We start from the raw sequence: 26488 nt of genomic DNA on the forward strand, positions 1-26488 counted from the left end.
CTAAAAAATTTGCAACTAGTAGGGTTCGAGTTGAAAGGCAAAAACATAGATCCATGATGTACAATGCAAAGATAATACCTATCTTAATATTATTAACTAGATCAGGCCCTCAATAGAGCCTTTACATTAACCCTCAAAAGGTGTGTTAGAAAAAGAATATAAATAGTAGAAATTATCAAATAATCAGAAACACCTGGCAGTTAATTCGAGAAAGTTAAGAAAGTATCCATGAGTACAATTTTCGAACATGAAGATAATGCATTGAAACGTAAGCAACTCTGATTATTAGTCATTTGATTTAAACTTATTCTTAATTTTTTTTATCACTTATCTCTCTTAAAATTACTATCCTAAGTTGGAGCATGGGTTGATGGATTTGTATGACAAGCATTTGAGCTATCAAAATGGTTTGGGTCTTGCTGAAACGAAATGGTGGAGGTCTGCATACTATACTATATATATATTCTCCATTCCACAAGATGGGTATACACACGTTGGCTTTGGTGTAAACCAAAAATTATTATCCTTAAACGAAAGGAATGTAGACCTAAATTACACCATTCTCCCATTATTGCCGTTGTTCACAAATGATCACACACACAACACAAACTGATCGTTTCACATTCCAAAAACCCCACTAGAAGCTCTGGATCGACCACGTGTGGCTCAGTTGAGGAGTTGTAGAATCGGTGGATCAGCGTGTAGCAGGGTCCGTGCAGCCATCCATGATCCATGGGCGATGCTGCTGTACGCGGACTCGGTAAGGTGGAAGCCGTCCCAATTGATGGCCTCGGATGGCGCTGCGCACGCGGTGGCTCCTGGCGTACCGCACGGTGCTTTCCAGTTTTGGTTGTACGGGCCGCCCGCCGCCGCCTCCGCGGCAGCTCACCAAGGTTGTACTGCGGTTGAACCCTGCAATTGCAATCGATATACATCGTGTTTCAGAAACCTCTTTCAAGTTCATCAGAAGAAGAACGACGGGCCGGTAGTGCTCGGCGAAGATGACCCTTGTGTGCGGGTACCTTCTCCGGAGCACGTCGATGCGTCGCCGGAGAAGGGCGTTGTGGTACTGCGACAGCCCAATGTTGAAGCTCTTGAGGCAGCCGTACTGGTCGAAGTCACCCTTGTTGGGGCTTGGGTGCATCGATAGTGTGGCGGGCATACAGCCGAAGGGGATTTTATCCGCCACGACCATGTACTTGGCGCCGTGATGGATCAGCCTCTGCGTATTATATATGCATCCAGTTCGTCAAATGGCCGGTGCAGTAGCATGCAGCGGCGCGCGAGCGCGATGCAAGTTCATCGATCGGAGCATATTATGTTTCTACTTCTAGTCTTCTACTAGCTAGTAATACGGCAGCAAGTACCTCGACGCTAGTTGCAATGGTGTTGACAAATTCTGGAACATACGATCTCGCTTGTTCCAAGGTCATGTTCGAGTTCATCAGGATGTTGCGGTAGTCGTTAGCTCCAAACTGCCCTAAGGTGAAGAGAGACTCGCTGAAGCAGCCGCTGGACGATCCTCCATGTGTGCTGCTGCGGCTGCGGCAAAGCGATGGCTTCAGTTGCTCGAACCACCGGAGCTGGTCGTTCAGGGAGCTGTTGATCGGGAGGTCGACGGCGGTGATGTTCTGCCCCTGCAGGTACGTCAGGTTCAGAGCCGTCGCTCCGGCCACCGCGAAGTTTATGCCCGTCGAGAAGTTCTGCCCTCTGGACAGCACCGGCGGCACGAAAGGTAGACACAAAGCATCGGCTGCGCGTACGTACGCATCATGTGCGCGTAACAAGGAAACGTCAGTATATTACTGGAGAAAATACAACCAACAGTGGCAGTATATACACAGTATGTACCAATGAAGTCGAGGACGATGCGGCCATTGGTGGCGCGACCGGACGGGTGGCCGAAGAACGTCGCACCGTAGGGTGGGTTCCTGATCAGGTTGACGCTCTCAATGGCGGGGTCGTCCCACAAGGTTGCCGGTGTCGGCGTACGAGTCGCCGAAGCTGAGTATGGAGGTGAAGCGCTTCTGCTCGCCGAAGTAGGCGCTGCGAGGGCACGAGAGGAGGAAGAGGAGGAGCAGGAATGGCGCTGGCGCCACCGCCGCGGGAAGAAGCCTCATGGTTGGGCCGCTTGCGATTTTGGAACGCAAGAATGGCTTTTTGCTGATGCCGAGTCTGATCGTAACATCCTAGATGTTATAAAGCAATTAAAACCTTGATCATATTCATCATCATGCATAATCATGAAATATTAAGACATAAATGCATTGCATATTTTAATTATAGCATTCATAGGTTGCATATGTGTTGAGATGTGCTGCATGAAATGTTAACAATGATATCAATTAAGGATCTTTGTGAATTTATATATGTGAATTTGCTTAAACAATTAAAACTTTTCTAAAACAAACTTTGTAGTATAAAGTGTGTTTTTTCGTGTGGAATGAAATTTTGATGATGTTTATAAATTAAACATGTTCAAATTTGAGCTCCAAGTTTGAATTTAGTTTTGAAATTCAGCACATAACCAAGTTTGGTTGTCTTGGAATTCAACTTTAAATTCAATTTTGGGGATTTTGTTAAATCAATTTTCACAAATAAAAGTTGGGCAACCATTATTTCATTGATTGATATGAAGTTTTTACTTTGATGTTGTGCCATTATTTGTGTTATTTGTTAACTGGTTGATCACTAATTAATTACCCAAACTTAGTTAACTAAAACTGTTTTCAAAACCCTAGGGCTGAATTCTATTTTTCAGTTTATTGTTTCAATGTGCCTACTTTCAAAATCTAAGATCATGCAAACCCTTGAGTTTTAGATGTTGGTTCAGTAATGTTGGAGAAGGCATGAATATGAACAACTTTTATTATTGGAGTTTTTCAAGTTTATACATAGAATCGACAGAGATTGGAGGCTGAAATGGACTGTCAGGCTGCTACAGTACACGCCGGTGACCACTCTGCCTGCCTGCTCGCTGCCGTCCAGCGCCTTCGCGCCGTTTCGCGCGCGTGGACACGCGGCCGTGCGCGAGGCCGAGCTCGAGAAGACGCTTCCGAAGCCGCGACGTCGTCCTCGTCCATTCAAACTCGAAGCAGCCGGCGCTCCTTCTCTTTTTCCTTTCTCTGCTCGCCGCCGGTAAACTCGACGCGCCGGCCAAATTCGTCGCGGCCGCTCCATCTCCGCCAAGTAGCTCTTACCTATAGCTTCGCCTCGCCCTCTCGCATCTCCTTGACCCGCTCGCGCCGCTTCTCACCGCTACAATCAACCACGCGAGCCGTTCTCGCCGCGGCGGCTCGCCATGGCCGCCGTGGTTACCTCGCCGTGGCCAGCCTTCTCTGGTGCATCTCTCTCACTCTTCTCATTTGCGATGCGTTATCCATATTCCCTTGATGCTCATAGGCCTTCCCTTTTCCTTGTTCCATCACAGGACGTGTCGGAACGCCGTCGTGTCACCGGTTCGCGCCGCCGTCGTTGCCTCCTCTGTTTCCGCAGGCCAACAGAGCACATGGTGAGCTGCCTCCCCGCTCCTCCTCCACCATACACGAGGCCGCTCGCGCACGCAACCGTGACCGCCGTTGCCCCTGCGTCGGTCCGCCTCTGCCACCACGCCCCGCAGCGCCGCCGCCATCGGCCGCCGCGTCCGCAGCTGTGCTTGGCCGTGCCACTGTGGACCACAGCGGGCCGAGCCGTGACCACCCCGTGAGTGTCTAGGGTCCGCCGCCTCCATGCCATCACCCCGCCAGCGAGTCCTCCCTCGGGCGGCCGATTTTGGCCGCCGACCGGCCGGTTCCCCCGCCGGTGCTCTGCTCCGTGATGAGCAAGGGGATCGGGAAGCGAAATAGTAGGTTTCGTGGGGAGTAAATCGAAAAATCGGTCTCATATGAACAGTGCCAAATAGGGTCTGTTGTACCGTGGGTTGGTTTATAGAAACTCCAGAGGCCTCCATGTAAAAGTGCCGCAGCCCCCTGGGCCCCTCCACTTTGGGCCGGCCTGCTCGCACCTGGGCCGCTTAGGAGCCCAGCGTGGGCCGTACTGGGCCGCTTTGGGCCCAAGAACCTTTTTCCTTTTTTCTGTGTTTTGTTAATTTCTATAAAAATGCTGAATCTTATTTAATTCATAAGTAATTCTAGGAATCTGGTACACATGTGATTCTTGTTTTGTTGGTCTTGTTATAAGGCTCTACATGAGAAAAATGTGTTGGCCATGATAACTGATTTTGTTATGCTTAAAAATTCAATGTTTAAATGAAAAAAATGCTAGATGTATGATTTTTGTAGGTCAATATAACAATCCTAAAATCATGAAACTTTTTGTGTAAATGTTATGTGCTAATACCTATATCCACAAAAAGTTTGGATCTATTTTGATAAATCTAGCTTATCCATCTAAATTAGGGTGTTTAAATACCTTTTCTATCCTTAAATAAATAATAAAATGAATTAGAAAAATAGATAAATGATTTTGGTGACTTTTACATATTGAGTGAAGTCCTTGGAACATCACACCTTTGTTGTTCCTTGGCAAGTTCATTACCTGATTGTTGCTCATAATTAATTTGTTGTTAATAAATAAATAATTTTACTTTATGAATAATTAACCAAACTTAACCTTGAAAGAAAGTTGTACTCAAAATTGTTAATTTTGTTTGAGTTCATCCATGCACTTGCATACATCTTTCATACATCATTTTTATTTGCATATCATCATGTCAAGCATGCATCTTTTATCATGTGTAGTGACTGAAAGTGAGGAAGGTGCCGTTGAACAAGTTCTAGAGGAGGGACAACCATCGGTGGAAGTTGGGTTCGACATTTGTGGTTCGTCAGGAGAACCTAACACCTCTACTAACCAAGGTAAGCCCCGGAGCATACAACCATTTTTTCCTTGTTGTTTACAAATGTTATTATCAATTGAGTCCACTAAAATGTGCATTAGGTAAATAGGAGTTGGATGTAAACCAATTGTTGCTTGATTACCTTGGTTTATTCAAATACCTTCCTTGTAACCCCACTAGTATGTAGGTCTATCACACCCCAAAAATCCATTTTGGATTGTGAATAGTTTTCACTGATTAAAATTAATGCTTCTATCATTTTTGAAAGTTTCCAAGATTTAATTAGGGTTTTTGCAATTTATAATGTGAAAAATGTTGATTTTTAAATAACTTTTCTAATATAATGTGAAGGGTGTTGCATTCATGCTGGTTGCATTTGGTGTTTATGAGTGCAAATGGTTTTAAAATATGATAGAGTGACGTTTCTTTCTTTCCGAGAATTTTTCTGACCTTTTCTGAAATTAAATTATTTTTTCTTGGGCTTAATATTTTTCCTTGATCTTTGCAACAATCTTTTTGTGAGCTCAAACAACTTCAGTTGAGTTCCTCATCCTTCAATCTATCTCCAGGATTTTTCTGGGGATTTTTCTGAGCTTCGGGCTATTTTTCTTGGCTTTTAAAGCAATTCTGGATTTTCTAAAATTATTTTAATTCGTGAAATTAAAATAATCCCAAAAACCCTAAATTTTCAACCGACCTAAACCCTGCATATAAATACATGCCACCGTTCTCCTTCTCGCGCTGATCGCAAAAGTACGATCGGTTTCGCGAGCCGCCAATCCGTCTGCCCTACATCTATCGCCGAAGTTGCGACGGTGAACTTTTCCGATGAATGTTTGGCGAGCTTTTTCGGCCAACTCTGGTGTCCCCTACGAATTCTGAGACCATCACAAGGTTTGTATTGATCTCCTCTACACCGTCTCATGTTTTGTTTCACGAATCTATCACCGTTTGACCCGTTCCCCATCCTTTCTTTTCCTTCTCCGACGAGCATCACCATTGTCGACCATCCTTTGCCCTCGCGGGCAGCCCTAGGCCATGGGCTAGCGCTACCATGCCACTGCCTGGCCCTGCTGACCATCCCTTGCCCCCGCTGGCCGAGGCCCCCCCAAGTCGGCGCCAGCCCCCCATTGGTCGGCCCTATTTCCCTCCATGGCCGAGCCCCTCTGTTTCCCAGCGTGGACAGTAATTTCCCCTACCATGCCGATCCCATCCAGAGGAAGAAGAGGGGCTATTTCACAAATAAAATATTTTGAGAAATTGCAGATAGGTCCCTAGTTCAATTAATTTCCATCCTTTTCATCTATTATTCATTCATATGATATCTGAATTCAATTCTTTCAGTTTCATCTCTCCAATATGTATCTCTATCGTTGTTTAATCGCACAATACTAATTACTTTATTTTTTTCAGTGCTTTTCAAGTGAAATACCTGAAATGCCCCTCATGATAAATCTTCTGGAGTCTATATCTTTTCCGTCCGATCTCTGTTTTCAGCGGTTTCTCACACGATCATAGAAACAAGACCTACGCGTAAGTAACCTTTTCATAAGTTATTTATCATGTTTGGTGTACTGATTTTATTTATTTGTATATGTTTGCTTGTATGTCTATGTGCCCGAAGATTTGCCATGATGGAAGAGAAGTCATCGGTGGATCCCAAAGACCCAGAGCTCGAGTTATTATGCGTTTCTAAGCCTAAGGCAAGTGTCCTTGACCATACTTGCTCCTACTTTTGTTTTGATTTGAGTTAGTTTAGTTAGACCATTAGTTGCATGCTGAGTCATAATTTGAATCATATGTTAGGGTTTACTAGAACTTGATGTTATCATCCTTGTAACCTAGGTTGGTTGGGTAGCTGTCTTGCTTAGCTTGCAGTCTTGGGTTGGAAAGGTTATCGTTTAATATTGATTAATGATTTATGCAACTTGGGTTGGTAATGTTTATAGCAACATGATGAATAGGAATCTAGCAGCATGGTTGGTTTTGGTGGAGGTGTGTGCTAGATTTTGGGTAAATGTTTTCTGGTGGATTGTTGGAATTGGTGGAATGGATTGTGCTTGTTCCTGCTTGGATTCTAAGGACCAGTTCAAGGACAAGTAACCTGGCTTAACAATGCAACGTCGAGGGCTATATGGCTCTGGCCCTAGCCAAGTAATTAGTTTCCTCCAAGTTATGCTACATCAGGTTGGTTTGTGTGGCACAAGAGGGGGCTTCTGCAGTGGTGTTGGTACCCACTGTTAGCGGTTAGAAACCTTAGTGAAGGTGTAAAACAGACTTGGAGGGACTTTGTAAAGGCCTTGTAGTGTGACCCCGCTAAGCACCTAGGTAGTGTGAAGCGTGATGGGGAAACATGACTCATGGTGAAAGTGTGCAACCTCTGTAGAGTGTAAAACTAATATATCAGCCGTGCTCATGGTCAAGAGTGGCCTAAACTTCTTCTTGATTAGATGGCTCTGGTTCAGTTGGGAGGCTTGGATGGAATCCAAGTGTTGGTTTGCTTGGATGGGATCTAGGTGTGGTGCTCGAATGAGATTCGAGTGTTGGCTACAGTGGTTCTCCGAGGTGAAGGAAGATCTCACCTAGTTAAATAAGTGCTTAAGGTTTAAGGTAATAGGTGTGTTGCTTAAGGGCTTGTGTTAAACCTTGTTAGCCTTTCCTTGTGTTGACCCACATGTCATATTTTCCTATACTTGTGGAGTACATTTCGATATGCTCATCCTTCTCTTTGTCCCCTTTGCTGCCCCACCTAACGGTTCGGACTAGAAGATGGAGTTTCTAGAAGATGGCGTTTCCTGAAGACAGTGTCGATGCTAGGTTGTTGTACCCCCGATTAGCTGCCTGAAGGGATGGAGACCCTGCTCTGCTGAAACTCTGATGTAATTTTGTGTTTAGACCCTCTGGTCATTTTTTATATATGTAATCGCTTTTGTAATAAACACCGTAATGTATCATTTTGTTGTCGCATGTATGAATAAACAGATCCTGGCATATATGTGATGTGCATTTGGTTTTGTTTTATGAAACCGGGTGTGACAGTAGGTCGATACCTCCGATGCTTAGCACTGCTTAGACTTCGGTAGAAGTTGAATGATGATTTAATCATTTACGACAAATAGGTTTTACCTTGACTCTTCTCGTCTCTGCTTTCGGGTCATGAGAATACCATGATATATGATAATGTTAAATTGAGACCGGGCGGGTAGCTTGCATTGAGAATGGAGTCTCTATGTAGTGCTCCACCTATGTCGATTGAGGACCGTACCGTTGTAAACTTGTGTGAGTCGAGACTTTGCAGTACTAGCCACATACTCCAGTAAGCCTTAGTACCTCGGCTATTTCATTATGCGAACTGATAATGCACACTAGGAGTGTAGAGATGGTGGGAGTAGCGTGTACACGCCCTACAAGATAATCGTCAGGGATGGAGCAGGGCGGTGGAGTACTGTGCTCCCGGGTGGTGCGATCTAGTTCATGTTTTGGAGGATCCATGGGAATGATTGATATATATAGGTTCAGGACCTACATATGTCGTGTGGTTGGGAATCCCCAGCTGGGTTTTAATCAATTCGAACCGCCGTTGCTTTTTGGAGAAGGAGACTCGATTCCCTGATCTGCATTGTAGTTAATCAATAGAACATGGTTACTTGCGGATATAATATAAAATGAGATAAGATGATTAATAAAGTGATTGAATTAGATCAGGTTCAAACTGGATACCGATGATAACTTAATACGAAGCTAAAACACTAAAAGTAAGGATCCGCTTTAGTAAGCTTTTCTACAAAAGTTATTCTTGCTTCAAACCTTCCCTTAAGCTTTCATACCCTTGGAGTCATTTCTTTTAGTCGGGTAAGACTTGTTGAGTACCCTCAAGTACTCAGGGTTTGTTAAACCCTGTTGCATATTCTAACTTGTGTTGCTAATCGAGGTCATATTGGTGGGCTTGACATGATCTAGTTGTCCCTTCTATGTTTGGTACTTCACTTAAGTTACTTCTGTAGTTCTACTCAACATTTTGGAACTCAAGTGTTACTTAAAGGTACATAACATGTTTTGTAATCTAATGTTGTAAATCTTCCGCAACTCCAATATATGAAAATTTTGTATCAATGTAGTAATGTTGTGGTAACTCCATTGTTGATCCTGTATGAGTTATAAAATATGGATGATTCGGGGTTCCCTGAGGACACCTGATAGACTACTAAATTATCTAGTTTTCGTGTACAGCAGTCAGAGGTCTTCAAGACAATGATGGGTACATGTGGGCCATCATAATTTGGGTGGTTCTTCCACACTAATCCTCTGTGGACTGTGGTGCTTGGAACGTGGGAGCTAGCTAGTGCTTAATTTGGAGATGTTTCAAGTGCTTCCATATAAATAGTGAGTTAGAGACGTTGATTTCTTGCGCATCACTCCTCATTCCTCAAGGGCAACGGTCACGAAACTACCAAGAATTGATAGTTCTGGTATCTGTTTTTGCCTTCGCTAATGGTTTAGCTAGAGGGTGAGTTAATTAGTTAGTTAACAAGAAGAGTTCTATTTGACTAATTTATTCTTTGAACTTTGAAGCTTAGCATCCACAATTAGGAACACAAATGCTCACATATGACTATATGAGAATGAAACTATAATATCGACCTTGGACACCATAGCCTACGTACCTCTTACTGACTGTTGCATCAGTTTTTTGTATATATACGCATGCGGATAAGACGCGTGAGGCAAGTAGCTGCGACCACGCTAAACTAAAATGTTAGTCAATCCTTGGTTGCTAATAACTTTGCTCAACATTCGGTACTGTAAAATAACCTACGACTCTTCCAACGTGGGGTAATGACACAGATAATTTTGTTTGAATGATAGTATCACAAGCACAGAAAGTGCTTATCAAATACAATTTGTGGGAGTTTACAGTAGGATTAAGATAACTCCGATTTGGAAGGCTAAAGCAGAACAGAAATGTCGCTTCTTTGCTTGGACTTTGATGCACAAGAAAATCCTAACTGCAAATAATCTTTTTAAATAGGGGTGGACTGATGACACATAATGCAAGCTGTGTGATAATGATCTGGAAACACCAGCCCACCTTTGCAAAGATTGCCCATTCACCAAGGAGGTTTGGGACATTATTAAGCAAAATGGTTCAATCTATCAGTGATGGATACAATGAGCAACGCAGGATCAATTTATTCCTTTTGGTGGAGATGCCAGCGTAAAATTGAGAAGAACCATAGAAAAGAAGTGGACGGGATTCTAATCTACTTTTGGTGGAATATATGGAAAGAGCGAAATAGAAGGATTTTCCAACAACAAAATCTACAACCAATACAAGTTGCTTCTATATCTAAGGATGATAACACCCAATATCGTTTAGCTATGGCGCCACAAGATCAAGGGACTCAACCAGACTAGAAGTTTAGTGTCTGTACCTGTGTTTTCTTCGCTCTGGTTGTGGTTTTAGGCATGTGACCCCTTGCCCCTTCCATCAATCGTCTATAGTTGCAGTGTTGTAATACTCGGGAGTTTTAGTGCAATCGCTTTTTGCTTCTCTGTAGTTATTACCTTGGGACAGGGGCAGCCAAGTCACCTGGTGTAAACCATCAGTCTTGTAATTCCCTTGTACAATTTTTTTCTTACTATCGTCCAATAAAACTTCCGGCAAACTTTTGTCGTCCTTTCTAAAAAAAGATAGTAGCACAAGCCATCTATTGTTCATTTGTTTGGATGTCGACCTAAAAGTTCTAGTTTAGTTTTGGTGAATTGATGAAACCCTAAGTGCTAACCTAGTTTATCAAAGTGATCATAAGATAGGTAGCACTATTTCAAGTGGTGAAGCAAATGGTGAAGATCATGATGATGGTGATGCCATGGTGATGATCAAGTGCTTGGACTTGGAAAAGAAGAAAGAGAAAAAACAAAAAGCTTAAGGTAAAGGTGAAACTTGATAGGAGCTTTTTGGTTAGGTGATCGAGACACTTAGTGAGTGTGATCACATTTAGGATCGATAGTCGTACGATTAAGAGGGGTGAAACTTGTATCAAGATGCGGTTATCAAAGTGCCACTAGATGTTCTAACTCATTGTATATACATTTAGGATCTAGTAGAGTGCTAACACCCTTGAAAATGTTTGTAAAAATATGCTAACACACGTGTACTAGGTGATACACTTGGTGGTTGGCACATTTGAGCAAGGGTGGCGAAATTGGTGAAGTGGAGGAGTCTTTCACTCACCGGACGAGGTTTTCGGTGTGATCAGACTCGGCGCTGGGTGCATCTGGTCATTTATTGCGAAGCAGGCGCGCTTGGGTTTGGTTGGATCGCGACTGGACTCAACATAGTAAAAGTGACCGAACGCTCAGGGCCTGCGTCCGGTCAGAAGATGACGTACACTGATGTGTGCTTCTTGGAGAGCCAGAGAGGACCAAACTCGAAGCGGCGTCCGATCGCCTATGAACGGATGCGTCCGATCGCCGTTTTTCTTCTCTAGATGCTTATTGGAAACGATCTGACGCCAAAAAGCCATGGGGAGTGGTGCATCCGGTCAAGGAATGTTGGCACGGGCAAGCGTGTGGGAAGGACCATCACTGGCGCATCCGGTCTTGCTCAACTGCGTCTGATCTTATCTTAACCGCGTGAACATTGGAACTCAACCGTTGGGATCGGTCGGCAGAGGTTTAAACGAGGGACATGTGGACGACATCCGTTGACCAGACGCTGGGGGCCATGCGTCCAGTCACATTGACCGGTGCGTCGACCACCCCGAGAAGTGTGCTGTTTTTGAGCCCAACGTTTCTATTCATTTGTGGGCTCTATAAAAGGCGTGTGACCGGCTCTAGCTCACTCTCTTAGCCATTTGCATTGATATAGCAACCTTGTGAGCTTAGCCAAAGCCCTCCTACTCATCTCCATCATAGATTTATCAATTTTATGAGGTTATGAGTGAATCTAAGTGCATTGCTTGAGTGATTGTATCTAGAGGCACTTGGTATTCATGTTTTGCTGTGGGATTTGCTTATTACTCTTGGTGGTTACCATCACCTAGATGACTTGGTGCAGCGAGGATCGTCGAGCGGAGGAATGTGCTTGTCTTCGGCTCCGGTCGTGGTGATTATGAGGGGTTCTTGACTTTTTCCCTGTGGAGAGCCAAAATATACTCTAGTGGATTGCTCGTGGCCTGTGTGATCCTCATCTTGTGTTGGTTGTGCGGCACCCTATTGAGGGTTTGGCGTGTGATGCCAATTAGCGCGTGAACCTCCAAGTTAGTGAATCGCCACAACGAGGACTAGCTTGCCGTCAAGCAAGTGAACCTCGGTAAAAAATCTTGTGTCATCTTATCCTGAGGATTTCTAATTTGATTGTGATTGATTGACTCTATCATGTTGTGATTGGCTCTATCCTCGACATGACGGTATAACTATCACATCCCCTCTCTTGTATTTATATTTCTAGTGTTACTACACTCTTTAGTGTAATTTGTTTTGAGAGCTAGCTTGTGTCGGGTCTAGTGGTTAGTGAGGCTCTTTAGTTAGTCTTTGAGAGCTCACTAACTTAGTGTAGTGATATAGCCTTTGTGTGTTTAGAGATCATAGTCACTAAAATTATGGTAGGTGGCTTACATTTTTAGTAGGCTAGCGCAACACTCGCTTCGCTGTTTAATTGTCTAACACCTTGGCTAAGTGTTGTTGTAGAAATTTTCAAAAGGCTAATCACCCCCCTCTAGCCATTAGGACCTTTCACGGCCTCTACTGGTCTACTTGAGCAGCAAGGTTTGAAGGTAAACTTTATGCACCAAGTTGCACACGGCCTACATGCATCAACACTAACTACCTCATGGCTCAAAAGGCTAGGACTGATTGTTCCATGCTGCTCTCTCCATTTTAAGTCATATAAGACTTTTTGATATTTTAGATATATTGATTTAACTATATATTTAGACAAAGTGTATATCTAGTCTCCATGTCCTTAAATATAATAAGGTATTGAAGCATTTATAATTTATCCTAAATTATAAGATATTCTAGGTGAGAATTAACTCTTCCAAAACACCAAACACATGTGTAACTACCATAAATGTCTACCAGACTCAAAATATAGAAAGCACGAGATCTCTCTATAGTTAAGTAAGGGCTACATGCGTCATTTTGTTCACCTAATAATTTTCCTAGAATTTTTGGGATACCTTATATTTCAGGATGGAGGGAGTAAGTGCATAGCAAAATCTAGTATCTTTAAAAGCCAGAGAGTAAAATCCTAAACTTGTTGGGTGGTGCCATCTCGGTTCAAGAACCGCTGAAGTGATATACGTGGGTCCCTAAACTTGATCAATAGTGTCATTTCAATCCACAAACTTCCAAAGTGACCATCGCTGGTCCCTAAACTTGGTAGTCAGTGTAATCTTGGTCAATGAACTTCCAAAATGATATATTTAGGTCCCTAAACTTGATTTAGGGTTTAATGGGTCCAAACAGTTCCTAACCTACTCTATACGTTGACTATGCATTTGACATGATATATCAAGAACACAATCCATATTAGTAGAAAAGGAAACATAAGATGGACTCCCCTCGTCCCATAAAGTGCCATTCTCATTTTTTGAGAAGTCAGACATTTTCAACTTTGATTAAATATATATAAGAAAATATTAATATTTATGGTACATAATTAGTATAATTAGATAGATCGTTGAATATAATTTCATAATAAATCTATTTAAAGATATAAATATTGCTAATATTTTCTACAAACCTAGTCAAATATAAGAAAATTTGATCAGCACAAATCCTATAGCGACTCTTTTTATAAGATGGATGGAGTATAGTGTAGCAGTTTTTAGATCAAATCTAGATATATTTAGTACATAGATATTATTACGAAAAGAAATTTAATGTGTAAACCAGAATAGTAATAAGCTCTGTAAATCAAACAAAATATTAATATGCTATACTAAATTTAGTGTAAACCAAAAGCATTCTCTAGTTAATTATACTATTTCATCAATTATTGATGTTGTTCATAATAAATGATTACGTACACAACACAAGTTACCGTTTTACAGACAAGAAAAACCCCACGGGAATCTAACTCGAAATCGACCACATTTATTTCTAATATTAGACTGGCTTCTATCAATTGAGAAGGTGTAGGATCGGCGGATCAGCGTAGGGGCCGTGCAGCCATCCCTGGGCGAAATGCTGTTGTATGCGGACTCGGTAAGGTGGTTGCCGTCGCAGTTGATGGCCTTGGACGGAGCTGCGCACGCTGTGGCTCCTGGTGTACCGCACAGTGCTTTCAAATTTTGGTTGTACGGACCGCCGCCTCCACAACAGCTAACCAGGGTTGTACTGCGGTTGAAACCTGCAATCGATATCGTGATTTATTCTTGTTTCGCCGCACTCGTATCAGTGATAAATCTACAACAAATTAGAGAGGAGGATACACTTACTTTATAGGTGCATAGACTTGTGTCATAAAGAATGTATATATGATAAAGATTTAGTTAAAACTATTATTTTGTTATATTCGAGCGGCTGCATTGCACCTGCTAAAGTATATTTAGCTTCGTCTCTGACTTATATCCACCTCAATGCACATAAGTCTTTGTTTAGTTGTACCTATATCCACCTCAATACACATGTAATTGTGTGAATTGGGATGGAAAATTAATTAATTTCAACACTAATTTGCTCCGACACATATGGTTTGAGTAGATTTGAATGAAGCCAAACAAGGTCTATCATGTGGATTGGCATGGATACGAGCGTAGTCAAGCAAGTTATTAAGAAGTTTTATTACCTCATCTCAACTAATAGAGATGCTAGAGAGACAAGTGTTTCTAATAAAAAAGCAAAATTGTCATACACACCACAAAGCGTGGTAACTGGTAGTAGCCTACTACTCCCTCTCCCAAAATCCTACAGTACAAGAGTGTGTCTAGGAGTTCAAAACCCACTCTCAATCTTGTTTTTTGGGTAATATTGAAAAAATCTCTTTCCAACAACTTTTTTATTCCAACTCCTAATCTTTATGCACTTGGAAAAAATGGTCTAGACATGTGAAAGTTACAATTTGGAATAGAGAAAGTAGGATATAATAAAGTATAGGAGCTCACCAAAGTGATCAGGGTCCTGCAGAAACGCGACCACGGGCCGGTAGTGCTCGGCGCGGCGAAGACGACCCTTGTGTGCGGGTACCTTCTCCGGAGCACGTCGATGCGTCGCCGGAGAAGGGCGTTGTGGTACTGCGACAGCCCGCTGTTGAAGCTCTTGAGGCAGCTGTACTGGTCGTAGTCACCCTTGTTGGGACTCGAGGCCATCGCCAGTGTGGCGGGCAGACAGCACACGGGGAAAATGTCCGCCACGACGATGTACTTTGCGCCGTGACGGATCAGCCTCTGCATGCGTGCAGATGCAGTTCGTCAAACTCATATGCAGAGGCATGCGTTCATCATCTATGCTATGCCAATGCCACCGTAGCACATACAACATACCTCGACACCAATGGAAATGGTGTTGACAATTTCTGGAACAAACGATCTCGCTTGTTCCAGGGTCATGTTGGAGGCAATAAGCATGTTGAGGAAGTCGTTTCCTCCAAACTGCCCCATGATGAAGAGACTCGCCGAAGCAATCGCTGGATGCATGTACACCTCCTTTGTTATTAGATGAGAAGCGCTGAACTTTCATTTCAGTCCTGGAACATGTATAGCTTCCTGGTGTGCTGCGACAAAGCGATGGCTTCAGTTTCTCGAACCACCGGAGCTGGTCGTTCAGGGAGCTGTTGGTCGGAGGGACGACGGTGACGTTGTGCCCCTGGAGGTACGTCAGATTCAGAGCCGTCGCTCCGACCACCGCGAAGTCTACGCCCGTCGAGAAGTTCTGGCCTCTGGACAGCACCGGCGGCACGAAAGGTAAACCCAAAGCACCGGCTGCAAATTCCGGCGCATTGCAGCAACGTCAGCTCATATATAATCACTGGGGTGATCGAAGTAAAATAAATAAAGAGTTAAATGCACCAGATATCGATTAACTTGTGAGGAGGTTTTGGTTAGGTCCACCAATTTTTAAAGTGGTTTTTGGATCTATAAACTTTGTATGCCATATTACTTAGGTCCATACCCCTCCACGTGGGCTTCTCAGGCTGACGTGGCATGATGACCAGGCTCAACACGTACAGCCGCCGCTGCCACACAGGCACGAAAGCAGGCCCGCCGCGGGCCGCGGGCCACGGCATTGCGCCAAGGCAGGCTGGCAGCCGCCCGGCGAGACTGTTGCCGCTCAGGTCCAGCTCCACGAGCTGGCTGGAGGATCTGCCGACAGGAGCCTCCCGCGTCGAGCTAGTTGTATCCCAGGCGCAGCTGCTGCTGCGCCGGGTGCGCGAGGGCAGCTCCCGGGACCGCGCCGGAGACCCGGCGCTCGCCTCCTTGCAGTACCCCTACTTCGTTCGCAGAATGCACAACTACCGCTTCCAGATGGCCGCCATCGCAGACGTCGTGTCGCTCTACGGATGGAGGGAAGTCACCGCCGTCTACGTTGACGACAACTACGGCCGCCGCGGCGGCATCGCGCACGCCGACGCGCTGCAGGCCACGTGCGCCAGGGTGTCGTAGAAGGCCACGTTCCCGCCGGGCACCGATCGCGCCATGCTCGCGGACCTCCTGGAGCACGCCAACTCGATGGAGTCGTGCGCTTTCGTCGTCCCTTGCTAGCCCGGACTCGTCCACATCAACGCGTACAGCCTCTTCACCTACGAGCTCCACGCGTGCTGCCGGAGCGCGACCAGTGCCGCGAGCAACGTGCTGAAGGCGTCAGCCAGGACGAGGAAACCGTCCAGCATACCTTCAGCGTCGGCGGCGGCGCGGGCCAGCGTGGCCTGAGCCAGCGGGAGGCGCAGCAGCTTGTCTAGCACGCAGAGGAGCGCGCGCACGTGCGCCAATGACAGCGGGTACTTGGGCCCCGGGTTGGACCGACGTCCACGACCAGCAGCAGGTGCGAGTACATCGGAGTCGCTCGGTGCACCTCGGCTCCTATGGGCATGGGCATGGGCGCTGCTCCGGAAGGTCATGCTCGCCAACTTCACCAGCGTCATGGGCCACGTGCGGTTCCAGTTTGACGTCGATGGGAATGGCGCTGGAAGGCGGCGGCAGCGCCGGGTGCGCGAGCGCGGCGCTCGGGACCGCGCCGGACACCGCGTTGTCCGTGAGGTCCAGCACCCACACTGCGGGGAGCGCGGCCAGCGCCGCGGCGCTCAGCGGCCCGGAGAAGGAGTTGTTGCGATCCGCGACGGACCAGAGCGACGACGGCAGCGTCCCCGGCGCGCCGAGCAGCGAGCCCGACAGCGCGTTGCCGCTCACGTCGAGGTGGACCAGCGAGCGCATTGCACCCAGCCTCAACAGGGGCCCCACGAGCGCGTTGTGCTGCAGCTCGAGCCGCGTCAGGGCGCCCAGGAGCGCCAGCTGCGGCGGTACCCCGCCGGAGAAGCCGTTGCGGGAGAGGTAGAGCTCCTGCAGCGCAGAGGAGGCGGTGAACAGGGACCCCGGGATGGCGCCGGAGAAGGCGGTGCCGGAGAGGTCGAGGATGCGGAGGCTCGGCGGCAGCGGAACCCCCGCGGGGAGCTTGCCGTGGAACTAGTTGTTGGCGAGGGACAACGACGCGAGGAAGGGGAGCGAGGACAGAAGGACCGCGGGGTGCGCGCCAGAGTAACCCGTGGGGTCGAGCGCGATGGCGGTGACGCGGAGGTAGGAAGAGTTGGTGGCGCCGGCGGCCGTGTAGCAGCGGAGGCCGCACGGGAACGCCGCGCAGGGGTCGCGGGCGAAGTCCCACGACGCGAGGCAGGAGTAGGGCGGCACCAAGGACGTGGCCACCGCAGACCTGGCACACCGCAAGGGTCTCGAGCGAGCCTCCACGCTAGCCTCGCCTGGTGCCGTCATGGCCAACGCCGTGCTCGCAGGCGCGCGGTGACCCCATGTGCATCCGATGTTCGGCGCCGAGGCAGTGGCGCTCGCCCACAAGCTGTTTGACAAAATGCATTGCCAAGAGCTGCTTCAGAAGGACATGTCAGCAGACCACGTCAGCCTAAGAAGCTCGCGTGGAGGGTTATGGACCTAAGTGATACGGCATACAAAGTTTATGGACAAAAAAACCACTTTAAAAATTGATGGACCTAACCGAAACCTCCTTACAAGTTAATGGATATCCGGTGCATTTAACTCATAAATAAAACAAGCCGTGCTAGTGATAATACTCGTACCAATGAAGTCTAGGACGATGCGGCCGTTGGTGGCGCGACCAGACGGGTGGCCGAAGAATGTCTCGCCGTAGGGTGGATTCCTCAGGTTGACGCTCTCAAGGGCGGGGTCTTCCCACCTGACCAGGGTGCCGGTGTCGGCGTACGAGTCGCCGAAGCTGAGTATGGAGGTGAAGCGCTTCTGCTCGCGGGAGTAGGCGATGCGAGGCCACGAGAGGAGGGAGAGGAGGAGCAGTAATGGCGCCACCGCCACGGGGCAGATGCCTCATGGTTGGGCCGCTTGCGCTTAACGCAAGAATTAATGGCTTTGCTGATGCTGAGTTTGATGCACGCTATATGGTGCTTGGGGTGTGGGAGATATAGTGCTTTGAAGATGTTTGAAGTATACTTCCATATAAATAGGGAGTTAGAGAGAGGCAGATTTCTTGCACGTCACTCCTCAAGGTCAACGGCCGGCCGCGAAACTACGTAGAATTAACAGTTCTTGTAGCTGTTTTTGCCTTTGCTAGCTACGTAGAGTGTTGAGACGTATGGTAGAGTTAGTTAAGAATAGTTCTAGCTGTTTGAGCTGATTATTTGAAGCTTGCTAAAAATAGCATGAACTATTTTTTTTTTCACTTCTGGGCATACAATTACAAACACAAATAATCATATATGCACATGTAAAATAATAGAGACCCTGCACACGCCTAGCTAACGGCTGTGTTGTACTGTCAGTTTGCAGTAAAGCTATATATATACGCGTGCGAATAAGACGCATGAAGCAAGTACCTGCCGACACACTAAAGTAAATGTTAGTCAATCCTTGGCTGCTAACTTTCCTCAACACTCGGTACTGTAAAATAGCCTACTCTTTCCAGTGTGGGGTAATTGACAGATAAATTTGTTTCAATGATGCTAGCACAAGCTGTCTATATAAATCTATTGTATGGATGCCGGTCTCTACTTGTCTACTTGAGCAGCAAGGATTTAAGGTAAACTTAACTAAGCACCAAGTTGCACTCCCTCTCCCTACATGCAGCACTAACTACCTCATGGTCGAAAAGGCCAGAACTGACTGTTCCATGCTACTAATATGCATGTGTGGATTTCAAGCATCAAGGAACGAGATCCTACAAGATAGTCGTGTACCTGAAAAAAATGGATTAATGTACATGCATGCTCGCATCCTCTCCAACCGTGGCCAGAAACCATGACATGCCCAACAGATATAAAGGACCATGATGTGAAGATCACCCTCGGCCCAACGAGATGAGCGAGTGTGCTTGGGGAAAGAAGGAACGGCGTACGTGGCGGCGCGTACTCCAGCGGTTTCCGATCCGGCGCACCAAACCAGCGCGTGTTTCTCATCTCGTTACCTCGCAACAAACTCTCTAATTCCGATAGATCTTTATCCGGCGAGATAGCCGCCTGTATACGGCTTATAAATACCCGGCAGCGGCAGGATTGATGAGTTCGTCATCACACCAGCGCTATTCATCGCTGCTTCACAGATTATTCCATCTTGTTCATTGGCGTGGCGTTCCTTTCTGCCTCCTCATTGCCGGCGCTGAGGCACGGCGCCATCTGAGGCTAAGGACGCGTCGATTCCGCCGTCAAGATGATCGGCAGTCGGCAGTGCGCTTCGCATGCACGGCCGTCAAAGATGATCGACCTGGCCGTCGCGTGCTTTTTACGGTGGTCTGCTCTATAAATGGTTTGTGCTGATTTGTACAACGATTTGTTCTGTCGGCTTATACGAGCAGCCGAACACGAAGGGCAGGGAAAAAAAACATTGACTGGGAGTAGGTAGGCCAGAAGAAAGGCTGCTGGACCTAGATGACGTGGACTACTTTGACAGGGACTCCAGCAGGCAGTCAACACTTTTGTAAGTATATATTTTATTCTGCAATAGATCTGTTTATTGTTGTGCAGTTTTATATCGTTGGCCTCAACTCACTGATTTCGCGACAACATCAAATCATTTCACGGTATTAATTAGTATCGAATCCAATCAGTTCATGACGATCCCAACGTCAGGGATCAGAAGTATGGATGAAAACGGGACGGGAAATTCCCGTACTGACCGACACCATATACCGCATTAACCGATCGCATACCGTTTTTGCAGGAAAAATAGGAAACGGGAAACCGACACCATATTTTAGGCGGGAAACGGGAACGGAATCAGTTAAGGAATTTTCCCGACCGTATTCACGGTTCTCGTATTCGGGCAGGAAAATTCCCGGCGGTATTCCCGTATTTTATACACCTAAACCTCATATTCAGCCCACTGATTGATGCAGCCCATGAAACCTCCTGCTCCCCCGCGCCACAGGCCCAGCCCACTCCCGTCTGCTACTCCCTCCGGTCCGTCCCAAAAAAGGCGGCCAAACCATATCCGCTATCCCCGAGTCCCTGACTCGGCGACTCCCGTCCCGTGCGGCGCCGCCTCCGCCTCTCTGCGAGAGCGAGACTGCCCGGCTTGGACTAAAATGGACTAAAAGGTGTTGGGACGCACATGCCTCTCATTTATTGCTCTATCTCTCCACTTTAGTCCATTTTAGTTCAAGAAACCAAACACCACTTTAGTCCATTTTTAGTTCATGGACTAAAGTAGACTAAAACTTTTAGTCTATGGACTAGAGAACCAAACAGACCCTTAAACATAAACAAATTGTGCCAGCAATAGATGTGGTCGGAACCTTGACTGCAGGGCAGCAGGCGCAGTAGCCGGCTTCCTGGTCCAGGAGGAAGGCGATGGGGCCATCCTTCTGCAGGGGGACGGCAGCGGCTGCAAAGGCCCTCCGCAGCATCCCGATTCAGTTTCCTCCACGGATTAGCCGAGGCGTTCCTCTCCTCCATGGCTTCGCGGTGGTGTTCTGCTCGGCTGTGTCTGGGCAGTCCGCACCATCTTCTCGTTCTCGACGGCGTTCCTGTAGCCAGGCGTGCTTCCCTCTCCTCCCGGGCCACCCGGCGACCATCCTCTCTTCGCGGCACAGCGAGGCGCGTGCACGCGCCAATGGAGCCTCCGTGCGGCGGCGAATGCCTCTGCGCTCTGCCTCTGCTCCCACTTGCCTCCCTCGCGTGATGATGTTTTTGCTTTGGATGGATGTGCCCTTGGATCGGTATTGGATGCACAAGATGAAACGAAAGTTACGCCGTGACTTGTTGAAGGAAAGTCACTCAATCTGCGTCCGTCATAGGGATGTGAATGGGCATGGCTGGTATTAAGGGCTAGTTTGATTCAGGTTCTGGCATATCTGCCTGGCACTTGCAAGCATCGCAGGCGAATGTTTTTTTTTTACGCCTAGGGTCAGACGCATGTGCCTCGGGGTAGCCCCCCACGCCAGGGCTCAAACCAAACAGCCCCTAAGTGTGTGTTTGCTTTACTTGCGAGTGACTTTAGGTGCTGTGAGCTTTTTTTGACGTTCAATATTGGACGTCTAAGGTTTACATTGTTGCCTAGTGATAAAACTCTTGGGAAGATTTAAACAAACATTTAAAAAAATCCTCCCAGAGAGCTTTATCCATAAGTGGCTAGGGCAAATAGATACACTGTTCATGACTTTCTTAGACTTTGTGTCGGTGCTTTGGAACCGGGGGTCCCTCAACCAACGAGTGAATTTGTGCTGCGTGCCCCTAATCCCGGATGGTGATGCAAAGAGACACAAGGTTTATACTGGTTCAGGCAATCGAGGCCCTACGTCCAGTCTGAGAGATTGATCTTGTATTCCTTGCACCGGAGTGCTCATAGTAGGGGGTTACAAGCTAGGTGAGAGATGGGACTGGCCCCAGGTCTCGGCGTGGGTGGTGCGGGCTGCTTGAGGCGTTGTTCCCAAGCAGCGTAGGAGTGCGTGGTTCTATCGGTGTGTCCGTCTTTTTTCCCCTAGAAATGGCCCCGGTCCTTCCCTTTTATACTCCAAGGGAGAACCAGGAACCTACATATGTTGCTACATAGCGTTCTAAAAACGGGGGTGGCGTGTCCGAGCCCTGTAGCTGGCCACTGTTGTTGTGGTATGGTCGATGGAGTGGCTCCGTCCTTGTCGTGCAGAAGTGACACGCCGGTCATACTTGATCTTGTGCGTCGTGGGGCTCCAGTACAGCTTGATGCAGGACATGGCGGGCGACGTGCTGGTCACCGTGTAATGACGTCGCAGTGGGCAGCGGCTCTGCAGATGCCGAGGCCGAGCCATCGTGGGGGGCTCGGCGGTCATGGACCCTCAGGCTGCCGAGCCCGTGAAGCAAACTGCCGAGGCCTCGGGGGAGTTGTTGGCCCTGGGTACTGATTCCGAGGCCACAGTAGCCCAGGCGCGGCTCCCCATGCTGCATTGTCCTCGGAGCAGGAGTTGGCAGCACAGTGAGGCATGGGTGTCAACCATGTGCATGGTGGTTAGCACAGTGACGGGTAACCCCTGCCCAGTCCGGGGGACATGCAGGTCATCGCGTGATGACGTCGTAGGGGGCTGTGGCTCTGTAGGTGCCGAGGCCAAGCCATCGCGGGGGGCTTTGGTGGACATGGGTCCCCAGGCTGTCGAGCCCCTGAGGCAAACTACCGAGGCCTTGGAGGGAATTATTGGTCCTGGGTACTGATTCCGAGGCCACAGTAGCCCAGACGTGGCTCCCCACGCTGCGTTGTCCTCGGAGCAGGAGTTGGCAGCACAGTGAGGCATGGGTGTCAACCATGTGCATGGTGGTTAGCACAGTGACGGGTAACCCCTGCCCAGTCCGGGGGACGTGCAGGTCATCGCGTGATGACGTCGTAGGGGGCTGTGGCTCTGTAGGTGCCGAGGCCAAGCCATCGCGGGGGGCTTTGGTGGACAGGGGTCCCCAGGCTGTCGAGCCCCTGAGGCAAACTACCGAGGCCTTGGAGGGAATTATTGGTCCTGGGTACTGATTCCGAGGCCACAGTAGCCCAGACGTGGCTCCCCACGCTGCGTTGTCCTCGGAGCAGGAGTTGGCAGCACAGTGAGGCATGGGTGTCAACCATGTGCATGGTGGTTAGCACAGTGACGGGTAACCCCTGCCCAGTCCTGCCTCCTGTCCCGTCGGCCATTCTGCTGTACTGTGCCGAGCATGCGGTTGTCGTCAGGGGCAGCAGTTGGCTGAGTTGATGCGACACGACGTTTTGTCAGAGGGACGGGAGGAGGAAGAGGCAGCGGAGTGCTGCCGAGCCCGCCTTGCGCGAGACGGGGGGTCGGTGGCCCGGCCGAGGCCTTTGGCGGGGAATCGCTCGAGGTCGGTAGTGAGGGAGCCTCGGGCGAGTCGGAGAATCGGCCGAGGCCCCCGGGGCCTCGGGCGAGTCGGAGAATCGGCCGAGGCCAGCAGTGTTTAGCTGGTTTCGATCTCTACGAGGTCTAAGCAGTCGTTTTTTGGGTCTTGCTTAGGGTACCCCTTCTCACGGTACCCGACACTCTGTTTCATGGTAACATTGGGGTATGTAATGGAATTTGGCTCAATACCAAATCTGCCATGATATTAAAATGGGCCATAATTCAAATTCATTAAATTGGTTTTAAAAATTTCTAGAAAGCAGTCCAATTCGATTCCTATTTGGATGTACAAAAGTATGGAATTGAAATTTTGCTACCTGTGCTATGCCTTCTGCACAAACGCCTCCGCCACTCATCGTGCGTCGAGAAAGAAGAGAGGGGAGCTCCAGCAGTGAGGAAAAAGAGATGGGACGTTGGTCGTGGTGAAGATAAGAAATAAGGAAGTGTCAGTAGCAAGGAAGAGGAGAAGGGGGCGTCGACCGCAATAAATAGGAGAAAGACGGTGGTACCGGATGCGAGGAAGAAGAGAAGGAAGTGTGTGCCAGCCACGAGGAAGAAAATAAAGAAAGATGTGCTGTCAGGAAGGATGAAGAGAGAGAAGGGGACCAACATCGAGGAAGAGAAGGGGGTGGTCAATCTAGACTGGATTTCTAACCTTGATGCTAGAGAGTAACAAGAAAGACTAGAACCGGTGAGTCGCATAGCCATGGACAGAGTCATGGAGTGTAGATACGATGACGCGCAGCACGATAGCTACATTGGCGCCTCATGGGCATGTGGTGGTTGTTGCATCATGAGAGACGAGAGGTAGGAGCAAGCTTCTTTTTTCTTCGACAGACGAATAATTACCTATATAATCGACATAATGTGCAAATCCACAAATACATATTTGAATTATTGTGTTCATTATTGTCTACCATGATGGCTAAAAAAATACCATGAACTATAACTCTATAAATCTCATTATGCAATACAAATACTCCTATTTACATGTCATATTAGGTTTGTCCTAAGTTATATAGGTTCATGATTTATGTTTTTAGATTCCTAAAAAATATTTTCATAATATTTAATTCATAGGTTGTAAAACTATAAATATTTTTAAAAATATATTGTCAAAGATAACAATGTTTAACTTAGGACAAACCTAATGTGACATTTGAAAAAACGAAAGGAGTGCACTATATAATTTTTTTGTCATATTAGGTTTGTCCTAGTATATCTCTAAAAATTATATAGTGTAGGACAAACCTAATATGACATGTAAATAGGAGTAGGTGTATTGCTGAATGACAACTTTGACCATCAATCTCAAAAAAAAATTATATAGGTTCATGATATAAGATTTATGTTTTTAAATTTCTATAAAAATATTTTCATAATATTTAATTCATAGGTTATAAAATTTAAATATTTTTCAAAATAGATGGTCAAAGATAACAATGTTTGACTTAGGACAAAGGTAACGTAACATGTAAAAAAACGAAAGGAGTACACTGTATTTATTTTTTTGTCTATCAAATGTTATATGTAAAAGTTATATATTTTTAGAGATATGCTAGGCTAGCGATTGGATAAATCAAAATATTTATCCACTCACCGCGTAGCATGTCTCTGAAAATCATAACTTTTCATATGACATTGTATAGATTTGAAATATATATAATAATTATCATGCTCGATAAGATCTACAACACTGTAGCTCACAACATTTTTAAGCTTCCCTCAAAAAGAACATTTTTTAAAGCCATCTACAAATGTCTATAGAGATATTTTTAGCAAAGCTAAGATCAATGGAAAACCAAATATAAATATTTTAGCACCAATCCAAATATAATATAGGCAAGCGCCCCCTTGGGCTAGTCTCGGCTCTGCTCCTCGGCCAGCTATACCCACGAGCCTATGCCCCTTAGGTCTAGATTTACCAGAGCCTACAACATATTAAGGTCTCGGATCTAACTCAACCTAGATATAGATGAGAGTTACACTCAATTTTTGGTGTGGACTATAAAGTTATGCTGACTTATATATTATGCTCATGTCAATTTTTTTTTATATGCATTCGGTTTGAGGACTGAGGAGGTCCAACATCTACTCATTTTTCATTTTTTATTTGATTTGTGGAATGAAATAGGTTGATACATCATCACTTTATTCTTCACAAGCTAATAATTAGCATTGGCATGAGGAATGAACTCATTCCATCAAATTTAAGGAATTAACTCATGATGCATTATCTCATCTAGGATTGAGTGGCTGTGGTTCTCAAATCGAAAACACACTGAGCATGTTTACTGGTTGGTTTCTAGGCTAATAAGCTCGACTGGTGCTGATTTATTGTAAGAGAAAAATGCTATTAGTTGACTGATAAGCCCTGGCTGAAACTATTAAGCAAACAGACTAGCTGAATGTAACCAATTTGCCTGAGCCGCAGGCATAATTAATTATTCCCTGACCTCTCATGAGTAAAAATCGGAACCGTGCACTTAGCAAACAATCACGCGACCTGCCACTCGCCTCCGGCTGCTAAGATACCAATTAATGAAGTCAGAGCCGTGAAAACTGAAAAAGAAAAGCCGTGCTTTATTATCAGCAAGCACAAAGGCCACGCAGAGTGTCCGTACTTCCGAGTATTATTTCGCACTGTTTTTAGGTGGAAAAAAAGGAGGGAACAGGAAACTTTGCACTAGGCTGTACGCAGTGCACACACACCACGTAAGAGCCGACGGCAGCCGTGGGCAATCGAGGCATGCATGCACGCGTGCACGACCCTTTGCAAGTTCGTTTCAAAGCAAACTCATTCAACGCGCGAGAGTGATGAGGCTCAATATGGGCGGCTCCGCCGATGGCCCCCGCAGCCACGCCTCGGCGATGTCCCCGTACGCCGCCTCCGTGAGGTGGATGCCGTCCCAGTTCACCGCCGCAGACGGGTCGGCGCACGCCGTCGCCGCGCCGGGCCGGCCGCACCCCGCCTCGACGCTGTAGTTGTACCTGCCGCCGCCGGCGCCCGCGCCGCAGCACACCACCAGCGTCGTGCTCCCGTCGAATCCTGCACCAGCATCTCTCAGCTTGGTTTCGCCCACCTTGAATGCTAGGGTGAATGGTTATCTCACCGAAGAGGGCCGGGGTCGTGAGGAACGCGATGACGGGCTG

The 26488-nt window shown here is 46.9% G+C and overlaps 1 long non-coding RNA gene and 3 pseudogenes across 1 annotated transcript; all 4 read right to left on the reverse strand.

The window, feature by feature from the left end:
• Window positions 1-581: 581 nt before the first annotated feature.
• On the reverse strand, window positions 582-3631 carry LOC136531824 (GDSL esterase/lipase At5g45910-like; annotated as a pseudogene).
• A 10335-nt stretch (window positions 3632-13966) lies between these two features.
• On the reverse strand, window positions 13967-20878 carry LOC136531825 (GDSL esterase/lipase At1g28600-like; annotated as a pseudogene).
• Window positions 16584-17766, reverse strand: LOC136531829 (brassinosteroid LRR receptor kinase BRL2-like; annotated as a pseudogene).
• Window positions 20879-25898: 5020 nt separating the features above from the next.
• Window positions 25899-26488, reverse strand: LOC136531826 (uncharacterized). Its single transcript, XR_010778100.1, has 2 exons — window positions 26449-26488; window positions 25899-26384 (listed from the first exon to the last, which is right to left on the reverse strand). It is a non-coding gene; the product is annotated as an uncharacterized lncRNA (long non-coding RNA).

This window comes from Miscanthus floridulus, unplaced genomic scaffold, assembly GCF_019320115.1.
Source record: "Miscanthus floridulus cultivar M001 unplaced genomic scaffold, ASM1932011v1 fs_453_2_3, whole genome shotgun sequence".
In the NCBI taxonomy this organism is placed as follows: Eukaryota; Viridiplantae; Streptophyta; class Magnoliopsida; order Poales; family Poaceae; genus Miscanthus; species Miscanthus floridulus.